Consider the following 14,904-nt stretch of genomic DNA (forward strand, 5'->3'; position numbering starts at 1 on the left):
TCACCCCACCCCACCAGCCAGCAGGCTGGGGGGGCACAGAAAGTTGGGAGGGAACATGGCTCAGGACAGGTGACCCCAACTGACCAAAGGGATATTCCGTGCCATATGACATCATGCTCAGCGTATAAAGCTGGGGGGAGAAGAAAGAAGCAGGGTGCATTCAGAGTTACGGCATTTGTCTTCCCAGGTAACCATGATGCATGATGGAGCCCTGCTCACCTCCCTGCCGATGCAAAGTAGTGAATGAATTCCTTGTTTTGACTTGCTTGTGTGAGCAGCTTTTGCTTTACTTACTAAACTGCCTTTAGCTCAGCTCATGAGTTTTCTCACTTTTACCCTTCCAATTCTTTCCCCCACCCCACTTCAGGGGGAGCAAGCAAGCGGCTGTGTGCGACTGGTTGCCAGCCGGGGTTAAACCACGACAACCACAATTACTTGTTCATCAACTGAATTTTTAAGTTCCTTTACAGATTTTATATACAAGAAAGCAATGGAGTAAGAAGGTAGGTTAGGCAAGGTTTGTAAAGAAAGATTTAGTTGGAAAAGATCATTATAAGTCAGGGGTCCTCAAACTACGGCCTGTGGGCTGGATATGGCCCCCCAGGGTCCTCAATCCACCCCCCGGTATTTACAGACACCCCCTGCCGCCCCCCCCGCCCCCGCCAGGGGTTGGGGGGGGAAACCAAGCAGCCGCAGATGACTGCCTGCCACTTCATCTGTGTGCCAGCCCCCTGTTTAAAAAGTTTGAGGACCCCTGTTATAAGTTATCATTTTTCTCTATATGTCTTCCCTCATTTACTTTTTCAGAATGTTCAGGCTGCAGTAACCCTACCTTTATAGTGTGGATAGACTTACAAAGGGCCTAAGTTCACTTCTGAGTTTTTAAATGATTCTTTAAACAGCCCCTTTGGCACTGCAAACATTTGACCCTTTTAACAGCTTCTTGGGCTTATTTTTGCCAGTCTTGTTATTTTTATGTATGCCCTTAAAACATTATTGCAGTAAACTTGTGCCTCTTGCTGTTTCCACTTGTTCTGGGTCTTGTATATTATTCAGGATAAATCAGTTTGTTTCTTTTCTTGTAAATGCTCTCACAAATAGCTCCAAGAAGCAATCATTTATAGTGGCTAAAAAGTAGAATCTGTGACTAGATCTGGAAATAAACCAAACCAAGGTCCACTTCTGGCTGTAAAAGCAACTGACATCATGCAGCCGTGAAAGATTCATGTATCCAAGCAATTTCTCTGACAGCAGAAGGTGGCCTCTTCCACACTGCATATTGGAAAGTGTCCCCAGCTGGGTCACTGACACAGACAAAACCCACACCAAAGCATTCGCTAACATTTGAGTGGAGTCTATGATCTCATTCCAGAGCTCAGACCTTTGCCTTGTCCTGGTTCAGTCTGCCAGTGCAGACACAGCCTCACCGTGGGTCAGTGTGATGTTTGCCTAGGCTAGCGTGACTGGGCTGTCCCACTGTTACTGTTCGTCTGCCCTTCAGGATCTCTGGTCATCTCCAGCATCTCACTCCCTTCCTTTTGGTCGGGTGATTGGTAGCACAGCCCTAACAGCATACCATTACCTTTAGCGTGGAATGAAATTCTGCAGCCATTGAAATTCTATAGCGCAACACAACTGTTGACACATATTCACACTACACTTTCTTTAGCATTAATGTATAAATGCAAATTATTCTTCTTTAAAAAAATGTGTATTTAGGTGTTGGTGTTTCACTGAATATCTTCTTTTCACCAAATTTCCATAATGCCTATTGCATTTGTTGGTTTTTTGGGGTTTTTGTTTTGTTTTGTTTTTAAAAGACATTTGCCAATGAGTCTGGCATTAAAACCATATTTTAAAAGGGAAGTATTTGTATAGACATATTTGAGCATTGGTCTTGATTTGGTTGAATAGTTTTACATATCCTGCTTACCTGCGTTATTGTTTTTCTTTGGTTTTTTTCTTACCTTCTATTCTATCTATTTTTTAAATATGGATATAGGCTTTCTGTGATTTCAGACCACACAGATCAATCTGAACAATTTACTTTCCATATCTGGCATGAATTCCTTTGGTTTTCATTTTAAAATTGCCTCATAGCATTTTTAATCTTAAATGTCAGCAACAGTGATTCTGTTTTGATTAGGTGGAACTCATCTTATATAAACTTAATCTGCCTCAAAAATTTACCTGATACCGACAAATATAATCCCCTTTCCCCTACACCATTTAATCAATCATGCACTGAGCCTCTGTTATCTGACACAGTGTATAAATCCAGGACCACTGAAGAATGCTACTATGTAGGGCTGCATTTATAGCCTCCTGGTTCAAACTTGCTTTCAGGACCTCTCGCCTGCTGTTTCGTTATTGGCAGTGTGCATATGGGCCATAACCACTGTGTCTTTCTTAGCACTTACTAAAAGAATATCTAGATTCCTCGTGGTACGTGACATCTTTTCAACTGCACGCATCTTTTCTCATAAAATGTCCATGGTTTTATTTACTTGGTCATGATCTTATTTTTTTTTAGAAATGAAGGAGATATTCTCCTTTTTCTGCTCCTGAAGGGAGTCCATCCTACTTATTCTCCTTTTTTCTGCTCCTGAAGGGAGCCCGTCCTACTTAAGACATCTATTAGTCTTTGGTGCGCATGGTACCTGTTGAATAACTCATGGCACAGTGTTGACTAACATCCCTGTCACCAAGGATCACTTTCTGGGAGTTGACCTCCTCCTGGTGGTGAAGACCAGGTCCAGCAGATGAGGTCCACCCGGTCCACCCAGGGATATTTGGCTATTGTGATATCAATCTGTGACATCACATGCCAGACAGAACTTCCACTGAGTGCAAGAGAGGCTATGGGTGGCCTGTACAGATATGACAATACCCACAGTGTCCAAAGGATGATTTGGCTTCATCCTCATGTACTGTTTTGGACCTGAAAGTCTTGACTTGTCCACCCATTCAGTCAAGTTATATCTCACTTTGGGGTAAAAGATTTCCACTAACAAATGGCCTTTTGATGTCTTGTCAATTCATGATTCTGTGTTTTCTGAAAGGATTAATTAAAGCCTTTCTGGCCAAAGAGCCCATCCCAGAAGTCCTGAAGAGATTACCACAAATTTATGGCAATCTACTCATGACTTTTTATATATACCCACGAAAACTTCTTTCACCACAGCTCAGCAGGAGAAATCCAGGGATTTAGACTCACCCCTCCTATGTGGTTGTTGTGTCAGAAAAGTTCTTGAATCTCTACCCTAGGTTGCTGCTAAAGGTTGTTACTGGATTTCACTTGAGATAGGGATTTAATGTGCCAGTTAACTCCCTTTGTGAGGTCTTTAAAAAGAAAGGCAATCACTTCATAACCTGATGATATGAAGGAAGTTGCCTTTCAGCTTTTCGAAGCTAAAGCTCTTCAGGCCTTCATAGCACAGTGATTTCTGTGCAACCTAACAAGGTAACTGATGGTGTCAGACTCTGCTATGAGACTAGCATAGTGAATTTGCTGTCGCTGATCAAGTCACACCCCACGCAAGCTCAAGCTACTGTAGCAGCTTTGCTGAAGAGGCATGCCCCAGTTCCATCCAAGGGAACTTTAATCTCACCTTCACCAAGCATTGCCCTGTTGAAGAAGCACTCCTGACTGATAGGTAGTTTCTTTTTGTCTAGGGATGCCAAAACCTAATTGGAGTAAATTAAGTGAGAGGAGAAACAGAGTATTGCTTGGAATCACACAGAGTGTGAGTGTGCTTAACAAGCACGAAAAGAAGAAAAAGCAATTACTTATGAATGACTGAAGTTTGAAGAGACATAGTGCATGGGTATTCACTACCAATCCTCATTTTTCTCCACTGAGGTCTCTGCAAGTAAGTAGGATAATTCTTATGCCTGTTGAGAAGAAACTGAAAAGATAAGGTTACACCTCCTTCTTATCTGTGAAAGAAGCATGGAGAGTGCATGTGTGCCCTTTGGGGACTGTGAAGACACAAAGACTCCATCATCAAACTCATGTCCATGTGAGTATGCAAAGTTCACTTCTACATCATGTCCTGAAATCATTGCCAAGTAGTTTTCACTTCTTCTTCCTCTCTTTGGTTTACTTTGCTTTTCTGTCAGCTTTTAATTTTTTTTTTTTCTAATGCACTTCCAGCTGCCACTGATTCATAAGAAATTGTGTGTGCTGTGGAGGATGTAATCCAAAGTTGCCTGAACTCTGGGACTTTCAACTGATAAAGGTACTGCCCAAAACTAGAGTAATCTCTTCACAGAGATGGCAGTCTACATTAGAAAAAGCAGTAAGAAACTTTGCCACCTCTCACTTCTTCAGATGCCACCACTCCCGTTCCTTTTTCTCCTAACATTAAAAACAAGATCTAAATATATGTTAATTACACTGTCTCCATTTGAGTGTATTTTCCTCACTTCTACTGATGCAGAGTCATATTATCACTTTAAACTACAATATGTAATCAGAGTGTGGCTTGAATTTTAATCCCTTAACTGTGGATTTGGTTTAAGCAGAATCCACAATTCTAGTGCTACTATTTGGATGGAGATGGTTTTATACAGGTAAGGCTTAGCAACAGCAATGTGTCTTTAAGACAACATCCACAATGTAAACTAATGTTTTATCTAATGACCGTTTATGGCAATTAATTTCCCTTTCAGAGAACATTGCAGACAAGGAGGACGATGACTTAAAGGACAGGTTTTGAGTGCAGATCAACAGAAAAAAGAGCAAACAGCAAAGCTCAGCCTCTGTTAAGAGATCATCACATCTTGCAGAAAAACTAGTCACATTTCTTGGAAACTGTTTAACAAAATATAATAATGACAAGTACTTCCTTCCCTCTTCTCCTTAATTGTATGACATTTGATGTCATACATAGCTGTTGGACCTATGCTGTAAATGGGAAGGTCAGAGAGAACAAATTAAACATGCCTGTGGTGCTGATGACTACCACAGCACCACTGAGGGGGAAACACAGCACAGGCTCATTTGAAGGGGTAGGGCTGTGGGTGTCCCGCTGGCAGTTGCATTTGCACAGACTCCATGTGAGTGATCAATGAGAAAGTCAAATAACCGCCTGCTGTGAAGCACCTGGAAGACCACTCGGTGTTCAGGTGAGGCTAAAGTGTTGTGACTGTGGGGAAAGAATTGGCAAAGGAGCCCTCTCTCCTCAGACAAACAAGGACTTAAAAGCCCTGTGAATCGGGTCTTAAAGTGAAGAAATAGGAGGATTGGATCTCCCAATCCACCAGAAGTACATTTTTGTGAGTAGGAGTGATAAGAAATGGAAGGAGATGTTTCTTTTTGGAGCAGTTCATGATTCACTGGAACAGCGAGTGTACTTTGTATGGATCAGATGGGTGATCAACACAAATAACTAATTCCTTCTCATAACTTAGGGGCTATTCTTACTCTCATTGTGAAGGAAGGAAGTGGAAAATCCTATCATTAGTTCTAAACAGCAAGCTTTGTCCTTGTCCTCTGGTGAAGAGGCAGAACGTTTTCCCATTAACAAATTACCTTCATATGAAGCTACTCTGAGAGATCATGTCAGTGTTGATGAAAAGGCAGTTTGGGGCTAACAGAAGGCCCAAGACTTTTCCAGCTAACCACATGAGTTTTGATTTCAGCTACAACTGGTGACAAAGAAGGAAAAATAGTGGCTGTCAAACCATATTTAACAATATGGTGATAGGCGCTTTATATCTATATATATCTATCTACATATATGCATTTGAGGAAGAACAGCCAGTGGTGCAGGGAGTTGTTGCCTGACATAAGATCATGCTTGTTGCAAAGGTTTGAAGATGAGAGAGCTCATCAGTCTTCTTCTGACTCCATGCTTGGTTTTGGGAGTTGGAACTATTCAAGGTGAGTTTCAGACTATTTGCCTCTCTTTTTTTCCTCCTTTCTTTTCTGTTATTGTACCTTTTCTTTTAGCCTGATATTTCTCCATCCTCCCTTTATTTTATTCTTTCACCTTGGTGACAGAAAGAGGAGACTGTGAGGGTACACACACGTAGTTACCAGAGCTATGCCAAACAGGCACTGCCAAACAGGGCTTCCCTTCTTCCCCCAGTTTTATACACTGAGCATGATGCCATATAGTATGGAATATCCCTTTGGTCAGTTGGTCACCTACAATGACTGAAACAACCTTGTCTTTGCATCATATTTCACTTTATGGACCTGAAAGTGACTTGGCTTGGGCACAGGTGTTTCTTGCAGAATTAGGCATCAGCTGCCTTAGGGTTTCTAAGAATGGCAAAATGATTCCTCACCATCTCTTGACTGCTGTTTCTGAAAGAAGAACTATCAACCAAGCTGATCCTACATCAGTAGTTCTCATCATAGCAGAGACAACTCCAGCCCCTGTTCTTGGAGTTTGAAATCTCAGGGAAGGGTGGCAGGTTAACAATGGCCCTTCCTCAACACAGAGACTGCTCCTCCTTGCACAGAGCTTTTTCACAAAAGAAAAAGGAAAACCAGGTTCTCTGCAAATCCACCTATGAGGTATGTTTGTTAACTGACAGAGGGACACAAATTTTTCAGCTGCTAGATTTCTGAAACAAGTTATCCTTGTCTGGAAGCTTTCTCCTTTCTGTGTCTTTAATGTCACCATAGCTAAGCAGAGTAGTGGGTGCCCCTCACTTTTGCATGTGATTTCCTAGGGGCTTGACTCTTGCTAAGGCAAGTGGACTTGTTCAGTGGGCACGTGAATGTATTCACCACCACAACAACCCACAAAGGCAAAACTAAATGTCCTGCTTAATGAGGCATCTGGTTTTTTCCTTGAAACTATAAATCATTCATATCTTGCACTTACTGCCTTTCTACTGAGACATCTCTTGACTGCTAGAAGAGCAGTGAATTGGTGAAAGCATTTGTTTGGCTTTTTAAAAATCTATAATTATGTTCTTAGAAGTTGTTTTTCTACATGTCTCCCAGAATCTTTCTGTTGTTAAGGAGTACAAAAGTCAGCACTACACTGCCTAGGTCCTGGGGTCCTCCCGTTCAGCTTGGACCCTTGTTTATTGCAAAACTTTGCAGAGATTTACCAGGACTCAGAATTATGCTGATCCTAGGACTCTGATGCTGATGTGAGTGGTCAGCTAAATAAATGCCTATTCAGCACTGCCTAGCTGGTCTTGGTACTCTCATTTCCCACTACTGGGAATATCAAAAGGTCATTCATAGGAGACAGGTTTCTCACTGGGGACAGCTGCTCCTTTAGGCTTTCTGTGTTGTACTCACACTTGCTTTACCAGCTTTCCATCTGTTTCAGAGTTTCATGGACCATCAGGCCTCTGCAGTTCAGGAAGAGAAACAGAGGGACAATAACAAGTTTTAGATCATAGTTCACTGTATCAGAATGGCTGTGATTCCTGTCTGGGGATGAGTGAGGAACAGAGAGGAGAAGATGTATTTGAGGTTTAAGCCAATGTGATGAGGCCCTTTTGCTTCAAAGGCATGAAGTCCAATGAGGCTTAAAATCACCAAGCTTAACTCTTTTTTTGAATCAGAATATTTCTTCAAAGTTAATTTTACCTATTACAAAACAATTCCAGCTTTTCTTCACAGGCCGTAGGCCAGAATCTCCCTTTCCTTGCATGTCATTTTGATGTGCAAACAAGCAGAGTGATAAAGTTGAGGCTTTCTCAGTCCTAAGACTCATGATAAAATTCTGATAAATGGCAAAATAATGATGACCCAGCCTACACTAAGAGCAGCAGCTGCTGTTGGAGACTTCTTGCTTTCAGGCTCTCCTATGAAGAGCCAAATTTTATTTGTGAAATCCACATAGTATGAGCTGAACTACACCAGGGATATTCCCAGCAGATCTCATCACCCAGCTTCTCACTTCTCTGTCTTCTCCAATACAGTAGCAGAGCTTGTGTTCATTTTACTATTTCCCACTATCTCCTTCATCCACATCCATCTTCTGATTATTTCCTCTTTTCAGAGAGCATCCGAATGCAGACCCTACAGTGTTATAATGACTATGTGTCTCCTACAACTTGCACATAGATGAAATATTCAAAGGCTCATAAATTTATTAACGTGACTAACAACTACTGTGAAAACTAAAAGCCTGGCTGGTGTTCTGTGAAGGGTCTAAAGGGGGTTGGCTGCTGAACATAAGAGATGGAGCCAAGCAACAGGACAGAAGACTGGGCTTGCAGCCAGCATAGAGTACAGCTTGCAAACACCAGTGTTATGTCCAGACTAAGCAGAAAGTTGGATCTGTACAGGACGAGGAAGAACAGGACGCAGGGCATGCTTGTTTTCATTATCTTTTCAATCACTTTCCCCTGCTTTTGCTGTGAAAGCACACACACACAAAAATGTGCCAGGACATGTTAATTGTTGGACCAGAGTGGAGAAGGATGTGTTGCACTAGCTGCAGCAGTGATAGCTACTAATCAGAATGGCAAAGACAACTGCTTCTTCTTCATGCTGGTAAAAGCATAGCTATGGTGAAATAATTTCTGCAAAACAAACTGTGAGAAAACAGAAGTTGGTGGGTTTCCTCTCAGAGATACTAGGCTACATCTTGCACTATCTTTTTGTTGCTTCTGCTTCCTTTCAGAAGAAAACAGAACAGTCAAACTGCAGAGTATGAAGGAGAGGAAGGGACAGAGAAGGAGGAAGAGAGAGGGGAAGGAGAAAAAGAATAATAGAAGCAGGAAATGAAGTGGGAAACAGCAAAGAGATTGGAGGGAGAGAAAAAAAACACATGAAAATAGGAAGAAGTTATCTTGGTTTTATTTTTCAGAAAGAGCTGTAGGATTCATTCATGAGTTAACCTGACAGCTGTTGAAATCAAAAGAGAAGGTGATCCTTACAATCCCTATAGTACTGAATCACATACCAAATGTTAGCAGTTTGTCACAGCTAGAGTCCAGATCAGTTTTCCTCACACAGGGCACCAATTGTTACAGCACAAGCAAAACTAGCAAGCTGCAACAAGGCTTTACTGCAGGTCACATTCTATTGTCCAGGCTGTTTCTCCATCCTCCAGAGGCCAGACCACACTGCTTCTTGTCTCTAAGTCCAGACCCCTCCTCCATCCAACCCTCTCTCCCACACCCCTCAGAGCTATTTAACCATGTAGCAGGAACGAACTACAGCTGCACATCATCCATGTCAACCAACCCACTGCCTTCGTAGCTAGGCCACAGCTGCATATTATCAATGTTAATCAACACACTGCCTTCATTCCTCTACAGCAGTTTGCTGTGGATTGAAGTCTACAAACCACAGAAGTGTTCCTGTGACACAAAGGACTGCACAGCATCTGCATGGAATTTTTTTTTTTTTGTAAGAGGACTGCAGTTCCACAGTCCTCACAAAACTTCTGTCCCAACTCTTAGTTGTTTCTTTGGTTTGCCTTCTTTGACTTCTCTAGTGTAAGCACAGCATAACAGACATATGTACACATGTACACTGCCAACCCTACTGTTATGGAAGTGACAAACTTTGCTTGCTGAGGGAAGGTGAGCTAGAAGCTGAGGGTGACAGCAAGGCATTGACCTCATTGGCAATGGTGTAATCCCACAGTAACAAGAAAAGCAGAACAGTGAGAGTGACCAGGATCAGGACCCATCCAGATCACCAAGGAAGTCTCTGTTCACTTGGCAGATTTAAGGTCAAGCTAGGAAGTCAGTTCCATGGATCACAATCAGCAACGTGTATCACCAGGCACAGACACGGCAGCATCATAGCACAGGCAAGGACCAAAGGCAAGAGCCTAAAATTAAAAGCAGCTTCTGAGCGAAGGTGGGGAGGCCCCAAGTCAGGCTGATTCTGGCTTAGACAGCCTTGAGCATGGGTAACCAAACCCCTTGCAGGGTGTGTGTGAGAGAGGTTGTGCTCAGGGCCCAGATACCTACCAATCAAAGACAGTTACGGTGAGTGCATCTTCCTTTGAGAAAAGGAACAGAAAATAAAGCAGATGTGCTTGGTATTAGAGAACTTATTCATGTCATTTAATGAAATACAGGAGTATACTGACATAACACAGTGGTAAACTGCTTTAGAAACAGAATAAAATAGCATGTAGGGAGGGTTTCACAAACCATTCTTTGGGCCATCTAGCAACACCCTATTCAGATAGTCATGCTTTTTTTCTGTGTAACCAGGAACAAAGAAATGACCTGCAGGTTCCACAAAGCTGGAAACCACGCTCACTGCCAGAACTTCATGATGCACTGGATGTGTCACATCCATGCACATGATCAAGAAAACTACAACTTCAGATTTGACTTCACACTGCAGGTAAAGCTAAATCTCTACTTGTTTCAGAATGGTGGAGACAAACCACTAAGTCTTGTCTCTATTTTTGAGTATTTGTTTCTTAGATTAGTGTATTGAATATCTAGGGTCAGCCCCGAAACCTGAAGCATAAGTAAGAATGAAGTTAAATGGCTTTAAGGACATACTACCACATTCAAAACCTGCATTGAGTCCACCTTCAGTGACTACAATAGAAAAAAATGGGGTAGACCTGCCAGCTAACTAGTGTCTTAATTGGGATTGGGTGAAGACATCAAAAAACCTTTCTGTTTCAGCAACATGCTTTGCATGCATTACAGCATATTCTTTCACAAAGCTGCTATAAAGCTGCACAACATCACCACTTTCTCTACTTTCACCTTCTGTTCATCCTAGGCCTTGTAGAGTTTGCACTTTGTGGTCAAAAACCCCATGGGTTATTTGTAACAAGTCAGGAAAATTGTTAAATATCCAGATTCTTTCAGTCAGAGAACATCAGCTAGGAATTTTCTTCCCCTCTTCACGTCCCTGTCCTCACTATCTCATCTACTGGGTTGTGCCTTCACCTTTCAGTTCAGACCCTCCCACCTCAAAACCTCTCAGTCAGCTTGACGAGATCAAGAGGCTTCTTGTTGACCTGGAGAGCAGCTGATGGAATCCAAGGGCTGGGAAAGGCACTGGACTATGAAGTCACTTACAAGCGGGAGTGGGAGTCCTGGGAGGTAAGAGCAGAGGGGCTGAGCTGCCCTGGATTGGTTGTGCAAATGAATGTGTAAAGCCTGTGGTAAAGGTTGTGCAAATGAACGGCCTTTCCCTTCTCGGGTGCTATGAGGAGGTGCAACAAATGTTGTTTTGGGTGAGGCAGAAGTGGGTCTCTTTCTGTTTGCAAGTGACTTGCCCAGTGAAATATCATTTGTGCGAAATGGAATGCAAAGATTTATTCTTCAATGAACAGAAAGCGCTGCGCTTGGGTTTTGAGTTGGAATTGATTTTGCCCTGAATCCCTCCCAAATGAATCACGTTCTCACGGGAGCCTGTGGGAAAAGGGCAAAATAGATTTGAAGCTGCTTCCCCTTCCAGGAGGATACACTTATTTTGAAATAAAATGTTTAAGTGTGCATATTCCAAACTCCCCAGTTTCCTCCCTCCCTGCTCTCCCTCCTTTCCTCCAACAACAGAAGGCTGCCTCGCTCTTGCTCTCCACCACCAAGCGTTGCCATCAACACCAGTGGAGCACATGTGGGTTTGTGCAGCGGCCCTTGGAGCACCGGCTGAGGTAGGACTCTTCTGCTGAGTGAGGTGCTCCAGGTGAAACATCTCCATCTGTGTGTATCTGGAGGTACTGGTGCTGCTTTGCCCAAAGCACAGCTGGGAGAACTCCTGCAGTGGGTGAAAATATCAGGTGGTAGCTCCAAGAGAGCTGAAAATCTCTGGAAATGTGTTGGAGCGGTAGAGATGTTTCAAATATTGCTGTAGTGCTTGTCTGTACACAGGGAGTGCCGTCAATATTAATGGATATGGATTTTCTGTTACTTAATGGTCTAGTGGTTTATTGTATTTGACTAGAAAATGAAGATGCAGAGAATTAAAAAGTGTTAAAAAGCTGAGACTTCTTACATTGCATAAAACAATGTTGTTTTCATTCCCTGGAAGCTATCCCCGGTGGTGGAAGGGAGTGCTGGGCCAGTGTGTTGATAAGTGCTCTGAGACATTCCGTGTGTTCCAGTCAAGGTGCTGCCGCCTACAAATGTGTCAGTAACAGTGACGGAGAACGGGGAGTACGAACTGAGGTGGATAAAACACAAGTTGCGATATGGCTTCATAAAACAGAGATACGAAGTTGAGTACTGGAAAAGCAACCAATATGACAAGGTGACTCTAAGAAAGTGCAGCAGTCCTGGATTTCTCTTTGCTGGGCAAATGGGAGAGATGGTTCCTCTCACCTTCATCGTTTGTGCTTCTTTCTTCTCCCCAGGCTCCCCAGAAGTTAATTATCAGCAATGATGAACCTCCCTTCATCCTCACCCTGCAGATGCTGGCATCATCTACAGCATATAGGGGGAAAATGCGTGCAAGGGTGAATACGCCTCTGGATTATAAGGGGCCTTGGAGTGAATGGAGTGAGGAGTTCACCTGGGAGACTGAGAATGGTACTTTTCATGCAGGCTCCTTCTGTAGGGTTTTGCGGACTGTTAATGGCTGAAATGCCTCTGTAGAAAGATATGTTCTCTAGCTGGGTTGAAGTTAGGTCCAGCCACGAGCTAGCTGGGGTCACCTAACAAGGTAGCTGTCCCACCTGCACCCTTGCAGCACAGCAGCAATGCTCGTGAAGATCAAAAAGGATCTCAACTTGTTCTGACTAGAGAATGTGAAGTATTGAAATGTGAAGAGGAGCAAGGACAAAGGAGAGAAAAGATGATTGAAAATGTTAGAGTAAACCAAAGGTATGAAGCTGCCAGGAATACTTGAAGATTGACAGTTTTTTAACCTGCATCAATCTATTAAACATTGCCTGTAGCAATGTTTCTACTGTGTCTATGTAGGGAAACAGCATGGCCCTAAAAATAAGAACAGCAAGGTTATTTGGATAAAAGTTATTTAGAAAAGATTACTTCTAAAATACAGGTTGATAAAGTGGTAAAACTAATTATACAATGGAATGTCTGGAAGCTCATTCTTGTCCTAAGCATCTATCACAAAATGTGCTACTAGTGTTCTTGTGCCCATGGCTCCTGGTTCTTCCTGGCTTTAACGTGATCTCCCTTTTCTCAGAAGTGTTACAATCTCTATTCTCTCTCTTCAGGAAGCTGTCAGACCGTGGCTGGGCAGCCAGGTAGGCTTCACTGGGCAGAACACTTCTGAGGAGGTGGAGCAGTTAGCTGCTTTCATGTGCTGGATGGGTCAGCAAGCAGCCCACTCCCTACTCTTCTCTGGAAAGATTCCTTACTAACCACGGGGTAAGAGCAGGCTGTGAATGGATATCACCCATTGCGATGGGGAGGAACAAAGCATTTTCACCTGTGTATCTCCTAAATCTGTGTATACCTTCCAAGCATCTATGGAAATCGTAATTAATCGCTGCAGCTGCAGATCTTGACTTTACCGGCTGGAAATCTGAGGATAGAAACCTGCTTCCTTTCTTCCTCTGTATTTCCTTTGGAAAAAGGCATTGGCCTAACCGGGTGGAAATCTTGTTGGCTGAATTCCTCCCAGCCCACCTGACTCATGAACATACACATACTCCCTTACCTCTTCATCCGCTGGAAGTTACATACTCCTGCTCCTTGAAGCAAAGTCCGACTTTGAAAACAGAATGAGAACAAAGAAGAGCTGCAGTGGTCCTGGCCAGAGTGCAGCTGATCAGAAATAGCTCCAAACTGTCCATACAACCTCAAATTTGTGTCAGGTCTTCAGAGTGAGCAGGTGACCATAGTGTTCTGTTAGGAAACTATCCTAGGTTGCAGACCAGATGAGAAGGCTGACACAAATTAAATTGACTCTTGGGTTTCATGATAATTACCTGCCTCTTAGAGAGAGGATCAGCTCTAATATACACTTTTGTAAGACATGTGAAGGAAAGATGTTTGTTACTTCTTTGAAATCTTTGTTTTCTCCCTTTGTCTAGCTTCACATTCAGTGCTTATAAGAGACAGGCGCTCTTTGAAGACCTAACTGCAAAATATCACTGAAAGCTCAAGAGCTGCACAAATGCTGATGCTAGCAGTCACGTTGCCTGAGTCTATACTGCTAAATAAATTAGGGCCAAGCTGTAGTAGCAAGCACTGCCTTGTAACTGCTTGCACTGCTTTGTTGTCCGCACTGTCCCTTCCATGGTTTGGCCTGTGCCAACTAGTGCTCTCCAAAATAACAACCTGGCACAGTTTGGGAGATAGCACAGGGTAGCAACCATTCCCAGTGGGCAGCATGGACATGACTGTACCAGATTAGGCTGTGTCCAGGATGGGGAGTGATATAGCAGCTTGGTGGGCACCTGGCAGCGAGACAAGCTCAACCCCCCCCCACCAAGTAAATAAGTTTTGGAGATCCATTAAAATGATCAGATAGTCTGCACATGATGATGGACCCATCGGTGGCAAGCAAGACAATGCACAGAACATTGAGGTCATTCAGATCTTCGGACTACTAAAGAAAGCTGTTGTGGAAAGGAAAGAAGCCGGCTTTGAGATTCAGAAAAGCCTGCTGTAGTTGTAGGGGTCTTAGACAAAAATTTGAAAAATGACACCCTTATAATCCCATTTTCTTTCTGCAAAGGCTACCTCTCCTCTCCAGCCTCTAGTCCAACATGGCAAAAGACCTCAAGCAACACTTCCCCTTTCTTAGTTACATTAATGTATTTGGTAAAAGGGACAGGCCATAATTCCCATGTACCTGCATTTAGATAGATTTGCTTCGCATTCCCCTGATAGGTATGATTGGCAGAGTAAGAAGCCAGATTTAGCTAGGGCTCCTTTCTAAAAATAGGTAATCAATTTCAGTTCAAGCCTCTGAGGTTATAGGAAAAGAGAATTATTTTTTCTTGGGCACTTAATGAGCTTGGATAATCAGTTTTTCTGCTCAAGAGCAATGAATCCAATGGTTTAAAAGAAAAGGAA

At 42.9% G+C, this 14,904-nt stretch overlaps 1 long non-coding RNA gene across 4 annotated transcripts; it reads left to right on the plus strand.

The window, feature by feature from the left end:
• Window positions 1-5,019: 5,019 nt before the first annotated feature.
• On the plus strand, window positions 5,020-13,427 carry LOC129736285 (uncharacterized). Of its 4 annotated transcripts, none has more exons than XR_008732651.1 (4): window positions 5,020-5,130; window positions 10,159-10,294; window positions 10,865-12,163; window positions 12,267-12,683. It is a non-coding gene; the product is annotated as an uncharacterized LOC129736285 (long non-coding RNA). The 4 variants fall into 4 exon arrangements; XR_008732652.1 differs by lacking the exon at window positions 5,020-5,130 and having other exon boundaries at window positions 10,029-10,294; window positions 10,865-11,013; window positions 11,470-12,163; window positions 12,267-12,668; XR_008732653.1 differs by lacking the exon at window positions 5,020-5,130 and adding an exon at window positions 13,095-13,427 and having other exon boundaries at window positions 10,031-10,294; window positions 12,267-12,441.
• The last annotated feature ends 1,477 nt before the right edge of the window (window positions 13,428-14,904 follow it).

Source organism: Falco cherrug, chromosome 5, assembly GCF_023634085.1.
Source record: "Falco cherrug isolate bFalChe1 chromosome 5, bFalChe1.pri, whole genome shotgun sequence".
NCBI lineage: Eukaryota > Metazoa > Chordata > Aves > Falconiformes > Falconidae > Falco > Falco cherrug.